This window comes from Lithobates pipiens, unplaced genomic scaffold (assembly GCF_037356315.1).
Source record: "Lithobates pipiens isolate NorthernLeopardFrog02 unplaced genomic scaffold, aLitPip1_a1.2 Scaffold_8, whole genome shotgun sequence".
NCBI classification, from domain to species: Eukaryota; Metazoa; Chordata; class Amphibia; order Anura; family Ranidae; genus Lithobates; species Lithobates pipiens.
The window spans coordinates 31533981-31553418 of NW_027507903.1; the positions used below are offsets into that span (position 1 = coordinate 31533981).

A 19438-nucleotide genomic window follows, 5' to 3' on the forward strand; every position below is an offset into this window, starting at 1 on the left:
CATCCGCCTGGAAGAAAATCACCTGGCTTTTAGGAAAAAACTCAAGACCTTCCTCTTTTAGCAGATGATCAAAGCTCGCCACAGCGCCTAGAGGCGATTCAGTTCGCATTGTGCGCTATATAAGTATTTCATTCATTCATTCAAGTGCCGGGCAGACGCCGCGCAGGCAAGTGGGTAGGCGGGGGGTAAGTGGCAGCTTTTGATGGATACAGTGGCAGCTTTTGATGGGCACATTGTGGGTGTTTGAGGGCACAGTGGGGGCGTTTGATGGGCACAGTGAGGCTGCGATTGATTGGGGGTTTTTTTCACAATTTTTCAGTTTGTTTGTGCCCTCCCAAAAAAATTGGAGCACCTGCCACCACTGTTCCGCCCATAGCTCTTAGAGGAGACATTTTTTTTCAATTACTTTTTATTTTTTTTATTGCATTATAATGTAATATATTATAATGTCTTTTTGACCCCAGATCTCATATTCAAGAGGTCCTGTCCTGCTTTTGTTAAATTACAAGGGATGTTTACATTCCTTGTAATAGAAATAAAAGTGACCCCAAAAAAAATGTGTGAAAAAAGTCACGTAAAATAAATAAGAAAAAAACTTTTTTTATAAAGTGCCCCATCCTGCGCAGAGGCGAACGCATACGTCAGTAGCGCCCGCATATGAGAACAGTGTTCAAACCACACATGTGAGATATCGCCGTGATCCTTAGAGCGAGAGCAATAATAATAGCCCTAGAGCTCCTCTTTAACTCAAAACTGGCAACCTGTAGAAATGTTTAAACATTGCCTATGGAGATTTTTAAGGGTAAAAGTTGGTCGCCATTCCACGAGCGGGTGCAATTTTGAAGCGTGACATGTTGGGTATCAGTTTACTCGGCATAATATTATCTTTCACAATATAAAATAAAATTGGGCTAACTTTACTTTTTTCTTATCTTTGTAATTCAAAAAATGTATTTTACCAAAAAAAGTGTGCTGTAAGAGCGCTGCGCAAATACGGCGTGACAAAGTATTTGCAACGACCACCATTTTGTTCTCTAGGGTGTTAGAAAAAAATATATATAATGCTTGGGAGTTCTAAGTAATTTTCTAGCAAAAAAAAAAATGATTTTAACTTGTAAATAACAAGTGTAAAAAAGAGGCTCTGTTCTTAAGTGGTTAAAGGATAAGTTCACCTTTAAAAAAAAAAAATGCACACCTTTTTTTGCAGGTAAACAAATGTACATTTATTTTATTTTTTTTACTTGGAGCCTGTAAAGCATTGCCTGGTCGCGGGTGCCATGCAGGACTCCTGCAGACTTGTCAGTGCATCTGTCTTCACGTACCTCGTACGGGCAGGCAGATGCATGCTGACAGGAAGAATGAATGAACTATCAACATGCTCAACAGCGCCATGGTAGTTCATTGAAACTGCAAGCCGACAGCTGCAAAGACTGATGGTACTTGTAGATTCCCATTCACAGAGCACTGTGAATGAATGACGTGGCCGGGTGGAGCCAAACACAGCCACATTATTTTCAAACGATGACAGTGTGCGTCCGGAGAAGATGCCCACTTACTGTCACTGAGGAGAGGGAGAGAGGCTGCAGTTGCTGCAACATGTTACTCGCTCCTCCCTAAATACAGCTGGAACATGTAACATGTTCCAAAGGATGAGCTTATCCTTTAAACTTTAACCCTATTCCATAAAAAAAAAAAAAAAAATCAAGATTTTATTTAGCTGGAGTTAAGTGTATCTGTATTGCTTCTCTAAGAAGAAAAAAAGCACAATTAGAACATGCAAGAATAAGTAGAATATAATGAATTTACACTTTTGCAACTGTGAACTGAAATAAGCACAGATGGCTGAACTTGCAGTACACTCCGTATATTTTCAACCCATCTGACCTAATTGCACTTGTTCTCCCTAAAGAAGGCTGGGAACTATTTTGGTGTATGCGCGATGAATAATTTAGCATAAAGAAGAGGCATGATGATGTCAGCGTTTGTGACAGAACTGATTGCAAAGGCTGACAATTCTATCATTTTACATGCTCTGCTGCAAGAAATGATATTGCCATAATCTACTCAGGTGTTATCCACAATCTGCTTAGATGTTCCAAAGTGTCCAAGTCCTAATCCACCAGCAAAATGCCAAATACTTACATCTAGGCATTGTACATTAAAGTGGCACTTTACACATAACAATTTGATAAAAAATAATAGCTTTAGCAAGGAGCACACATTCAACATTAATAATTATGCTACCTAAATTATTGTGTGCTGTAAATTGCCTTCCGCATTGTTCCTCTTTCTTCTTGCTGAAGGCTGCTATTTTGCTGAAGCCCAGAGCCCCTGAGCAGCAGTAAATCTTTAGACTGTCAGCAGATTGGCCTCAAATTTATTCGGCACAGTGCCAAAAAATACACAGCCATTGATTATGTGCAGAGCAGGGTGAAACCGTGTAATAGTGGATTTTATACAGCATTGGCACTTGGTTTTAATGTTTTACATAGGTGTACCTGCAAAAGGGGCAGAAGTGATCTACCTGGAGTTTTCTGACGAACGTTCCACTTTAAAGAGGTTGTAAATCTCTAAAATGAAAAATGAACAAAGCGTATCTTCGTATAGCGTGTACTTGCCTCAATCCAAAGCATCTAGTGTGATTTCTGTGTGTCTGTCTCATTCCTCTGCTATCTGCACAAGTCACCTCTGTTTATGTTGACATCAGACAATCCCAGGACAAGAACCAGACCTTACCCCCCCAGCACACAGCAGGTGATTGACAAACTCAAATGTATATATTTCCCTATAAGGCCGGCCATACACGTAGCTAATTTTTGTTCCTGCAACCACCTGCTGTGTGCTGGGGGTGGGGGGTAAGGTATTAGTCTTGTCCTGGGATTGTCTGATGTCAATACAAAAACAGAGGTGACTTGTGCAGATAGCAGAGGAATGAGACAGAAATCACACAGGTTGCAGGAAAGACATTTGCTTGATTCCCCCATCATCATAGACAGTGTTGATGTGAGAATCCTTCCTGCCGGGGCATTGTCTTTTCCCGGTGGGCGGAAGAATAATCACAGGTAAAACCCGGCATGCTGGTTGTATCCAAGTTGATCAACTTTGTACATTCAGTCTGCCTGTACACAGTTCAAATCTCAGCCAGTTCCTGTCAGGGGCAGACTGACCATTCGGGCCCTCGGGCACTGCCCAAGGGCTCCATGCCACTAAGGGTCCCCATCAGGGTTGCCAGCATCAATAAAACCAGGGACAGTATGTAAAAATCTGTGATTATTAAAAAATCATAAGATTATAGCTGCCCCGCCTCTCCAGTACTATTGCCCGGGGGCCCCATAATCTCCAATTGCCTGGGGGCCCCATAATCTCCTATTGCCCAGGGGTCCCATGAGTTGTCAGTCCGCCCCTGGTTCCTGTTGAACTGGCCGAGATTCGGACCACGTATGGCCTGCCTAAGACACTGTAGAGTGGGGTGTGTCCATTCCTTCCTCTTAGGTCTCAGACTACACTCAGCTCGGTATCCTGTACTGGGCAGTGTATGACATCAGATGCTGCCAGTTCAGAAATACCCCTTGATGTGTGAACTTTGAATGGCTTTAGAAAAGAGAAACCTCAGATAAACAGGTACAATTTATGTAGGGTAATTTGTTTAATCTCTGTGAATCACATGAGCCAAGTCGCCTCACTGTGTATATGTAAAGGGAAAGATAAAAACACTTAGCTTTAAGGCCTCTTTCACACGGGGCGGATCAGTAATGATCCGCCCCGTGAAGATCCGCTCGCTCAGCGGGGATCGCTCCGTTGTCCCCGCTGAGCCGGCTGCGGACAGGGCGGTCTCCGCACACTGTGCAGGGACCGCTCCGTGACAGATCTCTGCTCTCCTCTATGGGGATCGGACGAGCACGGACCGCCTGTCCGTGTTCGTCCGATCCGCTCTGCAGACGGATAGAAAAATAGGATTTTCCTCCATCTGCAGAATCGGACTGTTGCGGAGGAGGACGAAATCGGGTGTCTGCGGATGCTCATCCGCAGACACCCGCTATCCCATAGGGATGAATGTATGTCCGTATTTCATCCACAAACGGATGGATGAAATACGGACATATCGGATGAGGGGTGCTCTCCAAGACTGGAAGGGAATATTGGTATCGATGAACACTGAACAGAAAGGGAAATTCTCCAAAAAGACTAAGCGAACTCACTGCAAAGAATATTCCCATGGACAATACATTTTAAAAAGCTAAAAATAAAACCTATGTGGCTCATGACCAAAGTTAAAAAGGCTATAAATAATAAGAAAAGAGCTTTTAAAAAAATATAAAAATGAAGGAACACTATCATCATTTAAATGTTAAAAAGAATATAACAGAATATGTAAAAAAGGAAACCAGGGATGCAAAAATTCAAAACAAACAACAGATTGCAAAAGATAGGACAAACCCCCCAAAGATTCTTCAAATAATAATAGTAAAAAGGTCAGGTCTGAGCATGTTGGCCCTTTACAAAATATTCTGGAGTGGGTGACTGGGGACAAAGAGAAGGCAAATGTATTAAATGCCTTCTTCAGCTCTCTATATAAAAAAGAGCATGGGGGAGCTCCTCTCCATAATGGGGGTGGTAGTGACACAGCCCCAAATTGACAATGGCTCAAAATTGATATGGTCCAGAAATATTTAGACAAAATAAAGGTGGACAAAGTACCTGGACCAGATGGCATCCACCCACAAATTATAAAAGAATTGAGCTCTGTCATTTCAAAGCAATTGTTTAACATTTTTAGGGACTCGTTAATGACTAGAATAACACCACTGGATTGGTGCAGGGCCAATGTGGTGCTCATATTTAAAAAGGTATCAAAGTCTTTACCAAGTAACTATAGACCTGTTAGTTTAACTTGGTCAGGAAGATACTGGAGAGTTTAATAAAAGACCACATAGATGAGTTCTTACTGGAAAAAATATTTTAAGCAACAGACAGCATGGATTAATGAAAGACAGACAAATCAGATTTCTTTTTATAAGGAGGTAATTAAAACCTTGGACAGAGGGGTGGCGGTGGACGTAGTATACTTGGATTTTGCAAAAGTGTTTGATACCACGTGTTTCCCACACACGGCTCATGTGTAAGGTAAAGTCTACAGGCTAGAAAAACTGGACAAAAAACTAATTCAGAGAGTAGTGGTTAACGATTAATGCCCTGAATGGTCTAAGGTTATCAGTGGTGTACCCCAAGGTTCAGTGTTGGGACCCTTACTTTTTATTATCTTATAATATTATATAGGATCTGGCATTAAAAGTACCATTTCTGTCTTTGCAGATGACACCAAGCTATGCAGTGGAATAATGTCCTTACAGGACGTCTCCAGCTTACAAGCCAACCTCAATGTCTAATTGGGCGACTATGTGGCAGGTGAGGTTTAATGTTGATGTTTAATGTTGATTTAAAGTTATGCACATAGGGGCTAAGAATATGCATGCATCATACATACTAGGGGGAGAACAACTAGGAGATTCCATAGTGGAGAAGGATCTGGGGTTTTTGGTAGGTTATAAGCTTAATAATAGTATGCAATGCCAAGCTGTGATTTCCAAAACAAGCAAAGTTCTTTCTTGTATTAAGAGAGGTATGGACCCCAGAGAGAGAAAGCGATAATTTTGCCCCCCTGTACAAATCATTAGTAAGACCTCATCTGGAATATACAGTTCCGTTTTGGGCTCCAGTTCTCAAAAAGGATCTTGGGGAACTGGAGAAAGTATAGAGAAGGGCAACCAAACTGATAAGAGGCATGGCGGAGCTATGAGGAAAGATTAGAGGAACTGAATGTATTCTCTCTTGAGAAGAGGAGATTGGGAGGGGTATGATCAACATGTGAACTTGGTGTTGAGTTATCCACATTAAGGTCACTACAGAGGACAAGTGGGCAGAGGATGTCTAGAGGAAAAAAGATTTAGTTTCCAAATACGGAAAGGTTTCTTCACAGTAAGAGCTGTGAAAATGTGGAATAGACTCCCTCCAGAGGCGGTTCTGGCCAGCTCAGTAGATTGCTTCAAAAAAGACCTGGATTCTTTCCTTAATGTACAATATATAACTGGGTACTAACATTTTATAGTTAAAGTTCATCCAGGGAAAATCTGATTGCCTCTCGGGGAACAGGAAGGATTTTTTTCCCCTGCTGTAGCAAATTGGATCATGCTTTGCTGGGGGTTTTCGCCTTCCTCTGGATCAACTGTGAGTATAGGATTGTGTATATGGGATTGTATGATTTATTTATTTATTTTATTGGTTGAACAGGATGGACTTGTGTCTTTTTTCCTTACTAACTATAACTGCAACTATGTAAAGGTTTACAACCACTTTAGGGCCTCATGCACACAGGGCGTTTGATTTTCTCTTCTGACTGCCTTTTATTCCTGGCAGGAAAAAGCAGATTAAAAAAAATAATAATTTGTCGAAAGTTCAATAGGGATGAGCCTCAAATGGCCTTCAAATGTGTGCAATGTGCACGGATTCGCTGCACCAGTGAGGCATTTTTGGGGTTAACACAGGGAGTTGCCAAGCACCTCTGAAAAGAGATTTGAGCACATAGAGGCAATACTAAACTTAGTGTAGTCTGATCAATTTAAAGAAGTTCACTTAAATATTTTGCCTATGAAAAACGTGACCCATTAGCAGTTAGGAGGACCAAGGTTTAGAAACATACTGGTTGGATCTGCTGAGGGTTTTTATAACGGATGGGGGGATTAAAATTTCCTAGAGTAGTATAGCTGACATATCAGGAAGCAAATAGGATCAATGTGGCGAAGCAAATTCTTGCAGAATAAAGTTAATAGCGTGCAGTTTTAGTACACAACCCATCAACAGTCCTTAAAGTTAACCTGAACTTAATTCCAAGTTTCGACCCCTAGGCAAAAGTAAAGAATCACATGAATATATATATATATATATATATATATATATATATATATATATATATATATATATATATATATATATATATATATATATATATAACACCATACTAGTATTGGAGCACCTGGGTTTTCAGGGGCGGCACGTCCACTAAGGACGCACGGGCCCCCTCTATCCAAGCCACCCCTCTATATGGTTAATGGATAGATTCATGCATAGCGTGGATCTATCCATGGCTACCGTGGCCACCCCCATTCAGGCGTTTGGCCCCTTTCAGGACGCCGAGAAACCTGAATTAGAGTGGCAGGGGTGTTTTTTTAAGCACCTGATTAGAGCCATAGATTCTAATAGGCTTCAAAACGGGGGCACTCGAAGCCCACCCAGGTGTGTTAGAAAAGCAAATGAATATTCGCTTTTCTAACACTGAATCGCCTCTCTGCCAATCAGGAAGCACGGGTCTGTTACCCTTTTCCCGATTGGGTGAAAGGTCAGGCGATCTTATTGGACACCTAGGAGAAGACACACGGCGGAAGCCGCTGCAATCTCAGAAGAGAAGAGGACACAGGAGATGCTGCCAGATGTCCACAGCAGCCTGATCCCCTGCCCGATGTGCCTGACAATCCTTGATGTGCCCGCTGATCCTCGCCGCAGATGGGGTAAGTGCTGGGGGGGGGTATTTGAGGTCCCGCGGGAGAGCGGTATTTGTTGGCTGCCCCCACCCCCAAACAAAAAACTACCAGCCGCCACTGCTGGCTTTACAATCACATAAACTTCAATGGTATCCCAGTCTGAGTCCGTAGGGTTCAATATTGAGTTGGCCCACCCTTTGCAGCTATAAAAACTTCAATTCTTCTGGGAAGGCCATCCACAAGGTTTAGGAGTGTGTCTATGGGAATGTTTGACCATTCTTCCAGAAGTGCATTTGTGAGGTCATACACTGATTTTGGACGAGAAGGTCTGGCTTGCAGTCTCCTCTCTAATTCATCCCAAAGGTGTTCTATCAGGTTGAGGTCAGGATTCTGTGCTGGCCAGTCAAGTTCCTCCATCCCAAACTCACCAATGTCTTTATGGACCCTGCTTTGTGCATATAAAAAAAATTATAAACACCTTTCTTCCTCTTTATTTTATAAGCGATTACATTCCCTCTGTTCTCAGCTGCATAAGAGCTGGAGGAGGAGAAACAGCAGCACACTGATCTTCCCAGTAGATGGCTTTGCAGGGGAGGCATGTCAGGATGAGTCTGGTCGTTGGAGAGGAGGCTGAGTTCCCAGCGCAGATAGAGAATTGACCATGCTGTGTTCTCCTGCTTAGTGTGGTCAGTTTAGTAGGAAAGCAGAGGGACTGGCAGGATCACCAGAGATTTCACACAAAGGGAGCAATACAAAGAGAACAGGATACTTTCTCATACAAGTACATGGTACAGCAGGCACATATCAGGAATAAGAAATGTTGGGTTTACATATTCTTTAAAGTGTCACTTAACACAAAAAAATCAAATATAATATTCTTCACCTTCATAAAGGGTCATCTAAATACTTTTAACCACTTGCTTACTGGGCACTTAAACCCCCCTCCTATCCAGACCAATTTTCAGCTTTTAGCGCTGATGCACTTTGAATGACAATTGCGCGGTCATACAACACTGTACACAAATTAAATTTTCATCATTTTTTTTCCCCTGCAAATAGAGCTTTCTTTTAGTGGTATTTGGTCACCTGTGTGATTTTTATTTTTTTTTATTTTTTTTTTAAATGTAAAAAGACCGATTTTTTTTTTTTATATATATTTTTTTATTTTGTTATAAAATTTTAAAACGGTTAATTTTTGTCCGTCATTGATTTACGCTGATGAGGCGGCACCGATGGGCACTGATAGATGGCAACGATGGGCACTGATCGGTTACACTGATAGACAGCACTTCTAGGTGGCACTGATTGGCACCACTGGTGGCATTGATAGGTGGCACTTGTGGGCATTGATAGGTGGAACTTGTTGGCACTGTCAGATGGCATAAATGAGGCATAATTGCCTCTTCCTTTTCGGGACCGATGTCCCTTTAAGATGAGCCGGTGATCGGCTTTTTTTTCTCCTCCGCTGTTAGCGTGAGAAGAAAAAAAAATCACCAAGCTTTGGTTTTGATCATGTGATCAGCTGTCATTGGCTGCTAGCTGATCATATAGTAAGGGGCCGGCCTCTTACTTGGATCAGTGATCACCCGAGACTCGGTGATCACAGAGCGCTCTGCGCATGCCCTGTAGAGCGAGCGCAGGGAGCGTGCACAGGGGAGGCCGTCGTATGAAGGCCTCCCGGGAATTAAGATCCACAATATGGCCGTCATTCGGCCATAGCGCGGATGTCAAGTGGTTAAATAACAATATGGGGTTTTCTATCAAGAAATACAAGAGTAGTTCATTAATTATGTGCTCCTTTGCTATGGTTGCGATCGGGTGCTCCTGTCCGTTAGAGACATAGAGAACAGCAGGCTGTGTCCATGTAGCGGAGTGGACATGGACCTGCCAATCCACCTGCTCAGTGGGAATCAGCGGATCCGCTTTACGGTGTCAGCCCCATGTGAATGGGGCTTTAGGTTGGCTGTACCGATTTCTGCTTGTATATGGCACCTTTGTCATCGCTTTATCAAATCTTTGACCTTTATCTCTCAGTTTCCATTGCCGCTGTTGAAAAGTAAACATGGCTGCGCCAGTCTCTCTTTGCACCGAAAAAGAACAGCGAACAGTGATCTGGCTTTTGCGGTCTGAAGGTGTACCGGGAGCTGAAATCCTATGAAGGCTTTTATCACAATATGGGGGACATGGTTTTACCACAGTAAAGTGGATGCAAATAAATCGTGCAGTTCAAAATTTGTTAGACAAGCTTTTGAGGAAGCACAACACCCATCCACATGCACTCCTGATCAGTGGAGGCCCCCGTCCATTAGGGGTGCAGAGGTGCTGCCTCCCTAATCCATGCACCCGTCCCCTAATCTACATGCAGGGCGCTGTATGGAAATTCTAAAGGTTTTATTTTTAGAAGCACGTGGTTCTGATTAAAAATGGCTTAAAAATGGGTGGGCTTGGCCCACAGAGCACTGCGCCCTGAGCCCACCCAGTTGTGTAACAATAGAAAACTAATATTTGCTATTGGAAAAATCTTTGCAGCGCTAATCTAGTTGGAAAGTACCTGTATTGCTACAAGGTAGCCTTCAATTTACGTACAAACCAAACAATACAGAGTCAGTGTAATCGTGTATAATCAGTGTGTCCATGTGATGGATATAAACCTCACTTCTTTAGGCACACTTGGTGCACAGGTGATCGGTTGGGCTCAACATCTTGATGAACACTCTCCGATCACCTGACACCTACCAGTCCCATCCATTGGACACTTGCCCAGATTGATGGGGGGCTACTTTACGATTCTCTACTCCTTGTTCATTCTTATAAGCTTATCATTGGGCTGTTGCACAGCCAGGACCACATTGTGCTCCACACCAATGATCCACACAAAACAACAATTTCAGGTGAGAACTCCTTGGACCCCGCACCCCCCCCTGTATTTACTATTCCTGCGACTATGGTGTTGCTCTGCTGCATGTTTTTGCGGCAGATACTTTAAAGTATCGTGGTGTGCTATGCCCTCAGTGATGAACCCACATGTCTGCTATGGCATGACATATTGATTCATGCACATAGTTTTACATCTTTTTATACTTTTGTAGCCTACATTGCCATTTTACCGATTTTGTATTATTTCTCTGTGCCAGATCTGTCTCCCAATCTGTTTGGTCAATCCTTGAGAGCTTTAGTGTGTTCTTTGGCGACAGGAATGCTGCATGCTCCAACCATGCACATATTGTTCTTCGACTGCTCTGTCATGGGGATTCCATGTGAGGATTTCCTACATAGCCCCACATGTGGACCCAGAGCTCCCATATTGTGCGATTGAGCAGGTTCAGAGATGAAAGCCCCTCCTACATGTGAATCCTGTTGTGTACTATACTTTAGAAAAGACACAAACTTTGTGAGTACCATTTATTTCCATTGCCTGTCGTCATATGCCACGCTATTTACTGTATTTTTATACTTCTATACTCACCCGTGTATCGTGTATTATTTTTGTTCTTTATTTCATTTTTTTTTTGAAAAATCAGCTCGCTTCAATTTGGGCCCTGAAGAAGGAATTAAGTATTTACACCTATATTCCGAAACATGTTGGGATTATTGTGATTACACACGCCACCTGATCTCGTTTTGAGATCACCTGTGTGTTCCAGAATCTAGCTGCTGTTTATTCATCGAATCTAATTTAATTGTTTTTAGGTGTTCATACCTGTGTATCAACCTTAGTATCATTTGTACCCAATATGTTTTGTACTTTTTTTACACAATGTTACTTCTTTAAATTCTGGTTTACCTCCTTTGCCCATGCAATCCCCGGGGCACCTCTCTTTGCGATATATAAACCTATATAAACAATATCATAAATGGTAAATAACCTCATATTCCATGCATTTACAATCATTCGTGGTCTTTAGGGTTAAATGAATAACCTCAATCAATGAAATATCAGGTAAGAATGGAAAACTCATAAAAACAATAGTGCAAAAAAAGTCCAAATAAAAATTGAAGCAGCAAATGTTCAGAATGGTGATCCAAAAAAGGATAAATGAGCCCCAGTGCCAACAGTAAGAATCGCCACTGTAGAGGATTCAAGCACCACCAATTCTGAGGGGCTTACTGGAACATGGGGACCCAGTTAGGCTTAAACCTAGTGAGTCTACACAAGCGGGAGGTGTATATACACCAATAGGATGGAGCTTCCACACCACTTCTTCCTGGCTACAATAGGGGATAATTCCTCCATCTCTTCCACAGCTCAATCATAAGGCAACTGTTTAGGGCTTGGAACCTCAAAACAAATGGTGGGCAGTGTCTTCCTTAAACCACTCAAGCTGTGTATCCAAAAGAGAAAAATTGCTCCACATTGTGGATAAGATGTAAAATGGATTAATAAAAAATATTCTGGAACACTCACATTTCCATGGATAAAATGTGCTTGACAGATAATCTTTCATGTGACAGCTAGTAGAACGCAATGGCACCAACAGGGCTCGACCCAATGCGTTTCGTCTAAACGGACATCTGGGGTGATGTCTGTTTAGACAAAACGCGTTGAACACCTTGTACCTTGTAGCAAAACTTTCAAACTAGATTAGCGCTGCACATATTTTTCCATTAATCCAAACACTATTTTTTCTTTAGCTGTGCTGGCTGCTTCAGTATTTATTTTGAACTTTAGCGCAGTATTCTTTCTTTTTTAATATTTGCTATTGTTCTCCTGCTTCTCCTCCAATCAGGAAGTGGGTCAACTCAATTGTCCTAGAGGAGAAGCGATCATATTGGCCGCCGAGGGAAGGAGGAGGGCAGCCGTCAAGGACAAAGCCACCGCCATGGAGGAGGAGGGGACGCAAGAAGGAGCTGAAACTGCTAAATGGGGCAAGTGCGGGGCTGGTGGGGGGTACGGAGGAGCGACTGACGGATGGACTAACCGGCGGATGTCTTTTTTTTTTTTCCACAAAATTTTTATTAAGATAATGCAAACATACAAAAAAAACAGGCGACCGAGAAGGTAGCATGTCAATATAGTCATGGCACTGCAAATAACATAGAGAAAACATTTTAGCAGGTGAAAGTACCAAACACATTTCCAATTATGTAAGCTACAATAAAGATAATCTTAGGTAGTTTTAGAGTTGGTTCAAGAACAGCAGACGTAGTGAAACGTCTAGGTAAAAGAGTATTCTAAAGCATCTGAACCTTACTATGAACAAATAGTCAGCACATGGATATACATTGTGGGGGGTAGGAAGGGGGGGTGGCGGATGTCTTGTTTGCCGCCCCCCCCAAGCCCCAAAATATGCAGCTGCCACTGCTTCGGATGACAACAGTGAGCAAGTTTGTGCCATGATTCTGCCAAAGTGATCATTGACTATCGATGACATAGAAAATCATAAGTAAATTAGTCATGGTTCTGCATATGACATTATGCTTTACAGGCTTGGCTTTTATAAAGTTTGTGCAAGATGGGTTCTGAAGCAGCTCACTGAAGAGCATAAGTGCAATCATCTGACCATCTGTCAATGCTTACTGGACCGCTATGCTAATGAAGGGGAAGCTTTTTGAAAAGAATAGTCACTGGAAATGAAATGTGGATCCATCATTTTGAACCCTCAACAGAAGTGATGCTCTCAGTTTTTGGGGCCGATACGGGAACATTATTTGGAGAAGGGCTCAACAGTAAACAGAGCATGATGTTGGGGCAGCTCAGTGGCTAAGTGGTTAGAACTTCCACCTAGCAACCCCAGGGACACTACCTTCCTGGAGTTTGCATGTTCTCACTGGGCCTCCATGTGTTTCCTCCCACACTCTGAAGACATGCTGGTAGTTTAATTGTATCCTCACTAAATTGGCCCTAGTATGCGTATGCATGAATGTGAGCTAACCACTTGCCGCCCGCCCTATAGCAGAAACACGGCGGCAAAGTGGTTTCAAAATCCTGACCGGACGTCATATGACGTGATCAGGATTTTGAGCCACTGCGCCACCAGGGATGCCCAGGACCAGGTATGCCAGTCAGTGCCCACAATGGATGCCAATCAGTGCCCATAATGGATGCAAATCAGTGCCCACAATGGGCATCACTGATTGGCATGCATTATTGTTTGGCACTGATTGGCATCCATCAGTACAGTACAATACAATGCTGCCTATCAGTGCCCATCCATGCCGCCTATCAGTGCCCATCCGTGCCACCTATCAGTGCCCATCCATGCCCATCTGTGCCGCCTATCCATGCCCACCTGTGCCACCAAATCCATGCCCATCCATGCCGCCAATCCGTGCCAGCTATCAGTGCCAATTTGTGTCGCCCATCAGTGCCACCTATCAGTGCCACATAGTGTCCATCAATGCCACCTCATCAGTGCCACTTCATTGGTGCCACCTCATCGGTGCCCATCAGTGCCGCCTTACCAGTGCCCGTCAGTGCAGCCCCATCAGTGCCCACCAGTGAAGGAGAAAACTTACTTATTTACAAAGTTTTGAAACTGAAACAAAAAAAAACATTTTTTTTCAAAATTTTCGGCCTTTTTTTATTTGTTTAGCAAAAAATAAAAACCGTAGAGGTGATCAAATACCACCAAAAGAAAGCTCTATTTGTGGGGAAAAAAATTATAAAAATTTCATTTGGGTACAGTGTAGCATGACTGCGCAATTGTCATTCAAAGTGCGACAGCGCTGAAAGCTTAAAATTCGTCTGGGCAGGAAGGTGTTTAAGTGCCCGGTATTGAAGTGGCTAAGGACCTTAGTAAGCTTCTTGAGGGCAGGGACTGATGTGAATGTACAATATATATGTAAATTGATGGTGCTGTATAAGTACCTGTAATAAATAGATGTTACAGTGAGATGCTGGGCGACAAGCTCAAGCCTGAAATTTGAACCAAAGGCCAAGGCCTATTGTCAACAGTTGTTGTTATTCCATGACAATGCACACCCACTTACTGTGATGCACACTGTTCATAAGCTAATGTCCATATTCTCATTGCACATGTTCCTGGATTAAGACCAGAAGAAATGGGTTGTGCAGCAACAACCTGCTGGAGACTGAAGGAATCACAGATCAATGTACATTTTTGCCAGCACATCACAGATCAACAAGTACCGTCCAAGAGTTTTATTGCAGAATGATCACTTCACAATGGACAAAGTGCAACGTTTCCGGACCCCCGCAGGAGACCTTAGTCAGACATGTGATCATAACATTCCTGACGGAGGGGTCCTGCACGGCTTCAGAACATTGCACTTTGTCCATTGTGAAGTGACTAGTCTATAATAGAACTCTTGGATGGTAGTTGTTGATCCATGGTGTGCTACCAAAGATGCACATTGGGCCACACTTTTTAAATGCTTTAGAAACTGAATTTCTATGTAATGTAAGGACGGGCTGATTTGTTTGATCGATCAACTTGGGTACAACCAACCTTTTGTATTGCTCATGGAATTATTGCCAGCAGCTATAGCCGCTAACAATTATCACTGTGTGTTCTCCCAGCCTTCTCCACTACCACAGGTATGCCATTCCTTCAGAGCTCTTTGCCCTGCATGGGTATGCTGTTCCTTCAGAGCGCATGTGCCGGTGATGTTACCAGCGCACGCACTCTGAAGGTCCAGCATACCTGTGCCATTCCTTCAGAGCTCTGTGTCGTGCCTGGGTATGCTGTGCCGTTCCTTCAGAGCTCTGTGCTGTGCACATGTATGCCATTCCTTCATAGCTCTTTGCCTTGCATGGTTATGCTGTTCCTTCAGAGCGCATGTGCCAGTGATGTCACTGGCGCATGCACTCTGAAGGACCAGCATACTCATGCCATTCCTTCAGAGCTCTGTGTCATGCCTGGGTATGCTGTGCCATCAGAGCTCTGTGCTGTGCACAGGTATGCCATTTCTACAGAGCTATGGGCCGGGCACAAGTATGCCATTCCTTCAGAGCGCTTTGCCCTGCATTGGTATGCTGTTCCTTCAGAGCGCATGTGCTGGTGATGTCACTGGCGCATGCGCTCTGAAGGACCAGCATGCTCATGCCATTCCTTCAGAGCTCTGTGTCATGCCTGGGTATGCTGTGCCATCAGAGCTCTGTGTCATGCCTGGGTATGCTGTGCCATCAGAGCTCTGTGTCATGCCTGGGTATGCTGTGCCATCAGAGCTCTGTGTCGTGCCTGAGTATGCTGTGCCGTTCCTTCAGAGCTCTGTGCTGTGCACAGTATGCCATTCCTTCAGAGCGCTTTGCCCTGCATGGGTATGCTGTTCCTTCAGAGTGCATGTGCTGGGGATGTCACTGGTGCATGCACTCTGAAGGACCAGCATACTCATGCCATTCCTTCAGAGCTCTGTGTCATGCCTGGGTATGCTGTACCGTCAGAGCTCTGTGCTGTGCACAGGTATGCCATTCCTTGAGAGTTCTGGGCTGGGCACAGGTATGCCATTCCTTCAGAGCTCTTTGCCCTGCATGGGTATGCTGTTCCTTCAGAGCGCATGTGCCGGTGATGTCACTGGCGCATGCGCTCTGAAGGAGCAATATACCTGTGCCGTTCCATCAGTGCTCTTTGCCGTGCATGGGTAAGCTTTTCCCTCTGAGTGTATGTGCCGCTGCGTTGCGTGGGAGTGACATCATAGTGGCTCCTGCCAATCAGACGGCCAGAGCTTGCCAACCTGAAAGAAGTCCGGGGGAAGATGGAACCCCTGTCAGCGGTGACAGAGAACCATTGGAGGGATCTGTTCTAAAGGTAAGTCTAACCGTGCTAGTATGTAGTACATACTAGCACATTATGGCCTAAATCTGCAGGGTTTTTTATTTTATTTATTTTTTTAGCTTAACTTTACTACCGCTTTAAGATCAGATTGATTGCTGTTCATTGTATACAACATTTACTTAATCTTATAAAGTCTACTCAAAAATAATTCATGCAATTCATCATTGCAAGAACCAGAAGGCATATCAATGCACAATCTATATTATTTAATTACTCTATTAGCAAGGACCTCTGCCCTAAGGTTAGTACTGCCTGGTCACGCTAACAGGGAAACCAGAAGTCAAAGGCGTGATTCTGTCCAGTTACTTGCCTACCCTTATATAAGAGAGCGAGTTTGTACCCAGGCAGCATGTAAAGGGGTTAACCTTCCATTCATAAAGATGGTAAGACACAGAAGGCGTTTTCATAGGTCTAGTCAGCACACACACCCAGACTACATTTCTCTATCCAATTAGCGGCTGCTAGCAGTGTTGAGACCAGCAAATGCAACGTAATAGATGAATATTATTCTTCATTGCTTTGAAGATCAATTTGAGGATCCAACCTGCAGTTCAATCTGTAAAAACGGTGCTTTGTCTTGCATAATGTAGGTATCACATACTGGAGGATTGGGTCGTAAATCAAAAACAAGACGGAGCAAGGTAGATTCTGGATGCTATTGATGATTGTTCTATTTTTCAATTTTGTAATTTTGGGGTTTTTCATGGATAGAGAAAAAAAGGGAGCTAATGCATTGATATACAATCCACCCATAACATAGTTATCAGTATAGAAACACTGCAACATCCTTGGTAAAATAACAACTTAAGGACATCTCTAATGAGGTGTCTTTCACACTCCCCTCCTCCCTCACTCCTGACAAATGAATCCTGAATCTCTCAGCTCTACTTCATCCATCCCACGCACTGAATTCAAATTATTAATATTTCATACTACTGACCTAATTTAAATAAAAAAACAATAAATGTAGACACGAAGATGTCCCTATTACCATACTGGTGGTAAACTTTTTACATTCGAGGTCGAAAAATATTTTGCTTTCACAGTGAAGGTTATCTACACAGCAGATGGGTTCCAAGCTTAACAAACCGCTAAGCTTAAATATATAAAAGCTCTACTTCCTTGACCCAATAAACATTTATTATTTTTTTTTAATTCTTAGCGACGATATCCTCTGGAATACTCCCTTCCTAAGTAGTCGTATTAGTAGGGTAAATTATTTACTAGCAACACAAACCACTCTAAACTAAGGGTTCAGGGATGAAGGAGTCAACCTGAGCATATGTCTCGTTAATAACCTGGATGGAAAGATACATGGGAAAATAAAACAAAAAAAAAAAACAAAAAAAAACAGAGAGATAAAAACTGAGATTCCTACCAGTTCTAAGGAATAATGAATTCCACGGATCTGGGGATTCCACCTTTATTTTTAATCTTCAGGTGCCATTGAAAGAGGTCCTTCAGAGGCTGCTGTGCCCCGGGCAATCACAAGCATGAGATTAAGTGTACAAGCTCTTGAGAAGCAAGCCGATCATCCCAATGTAATAGTATATCCAGGCAGCACCGTGATACGAGAAATGGAAGAGTCCATCAGCCAGTATAGCACACACGCACAAAACAAGCACTGATGCTCAGGGGAGGCAGGCAGGGACTGGAGGACCAGATGGAAGGAGGGGGAGGAGGAACGCTAACATGACAGATGTGATGACTTTTAAGTTAAAGCGAAAACTGATGATGCACAACATGTATAACAGGACTGAAAGTGAATATTAAGATAAACAAATCAGGCATTTTAAGCCGTTCAAGATATGTTAATGCGTTTGTTAATTATATTTGAATATGCCCATACAAGGTGCTAATTTAAAAAAGGATGCCAATTTAGGATGCTGCTGATTAAGGTGTTTCTACACACAAGAGCACAGGATGCAAATACATTCGCCCTTGTACACACGGTCGGATATTCCGACGGAAAATGTCCGATCGGACCGCGTTGTCAGATAATCCGACCGTGTGTGGGCTCCATCACACTGTTTCCGTAGGAATATCAGACGGACAAAGTTTGAGAGTTGGATATAAAATTTTTCAACAACATGATCCGTTTGGACTTTGTCCGATCGTTTATAGAGAATTCCGATCAGACAAAGTGCCACGCATGCTCAGATCAAATTCCTAGACCAAAGCTATTGGCTACTAGCCTGAACGTAGTCCCGTCATAACTAAATAATGTCATCACGTTACGAATGATCGGATTTTCAGACAACTTTGTCCGACCGTGTGTATGCAACACCAGTTTCTGACAAAATGCGTCGGACAAAATCCGTCGGATTTTGTTGTCGGAATGTCCGACCGTGTGTACAAGGGCTTATACATCATATAGTACACACGCAATGTATCTTCTTTTTTTTTCCAGGTCTGCCTTATATTGCTATCATCTTCACAATTTTGAGGAATAGAGTTTAGAAAATAACTAAAAATCCACTCCAACCTCAGTTTATCCAATTTGCGTATGGAATCAAAATGACCAGGTCACTAATGATTGACTAGTTTGGCTTTTTTTTATTTTAAAGTGGAAGTATCTGAGCACCACAAACTGAAAACACTATTTAAAGTGGTTGTAAAACCTAAACATTTTTTTCCCTTAAAGTGGTAGTAAACCCTCTGGAAAAAAAAAATGTCATACCTGCAAGGGAAAAGGCATAATGAGCTAGAGGAGGTTTGTGGCCACTCTGTGCAATTCCTTTCCACAGAGCAGGTAAGTATAGACATGTTTGTTATTTTATTTTTTTCTTTAAATGTTTACCTTTTACAATCACTTTAATTTAGTTTTATTATGCAAAGCAAACTCACCCATCTATACACGTCTCCATGCTTTATTTTGTTGAGAAGTCACTTTGAAAAACATTCCCTTAGCATTTCTAGCCACGGCCATCTTGAGTAAGGGCAGATGATTCTTCCGGTCCCATAGCTTGAGTGCTTTTATCATATACCGCTTCCTCCCAGTCTGAATATAGATATCAGATATTCCAACCGCTAACAACCACAAAACAAGACAATACTCGTTTGGTTGCTGTACATGGACAGTTTATTGAAAACACAGGTACACAGGTAATACTGTGGTGTCTCCCCCCTCCCCCTTTGGTTTTTAATTCTCTCCCATTAGGGAGATTT

General features: G+C 42.8%; 1 protein-coding gene across 2 annotated transcripts in view; it reads right to left on the reverse strand.

Moving 5' to 3' along the window:
• The window catches only part of SV2B (synaptic vesicle glycoprotein 2B), a 246500-nt gene that overhangs the window by 166147 nt on the left and 60915 nt on the right, over positions 1 to 19438 (reverse strand). Inside the window, exon 1 of one of the 2 annotated variants that reach the window (XM_077472251.1) lies at positions 17649 to 17919. The exons of the other annotated variant lie outside the window; for it this stretch is intronic. The gene's annotated coding sequence lies outside the window, so the exon portion shown is untranslated. Of the gene's footprint in view, positions 1 to 17648; positions 17920 to 19438 lie in introns of those variants that run through there. 2 annotated transcript variants of the gene reach the window in all.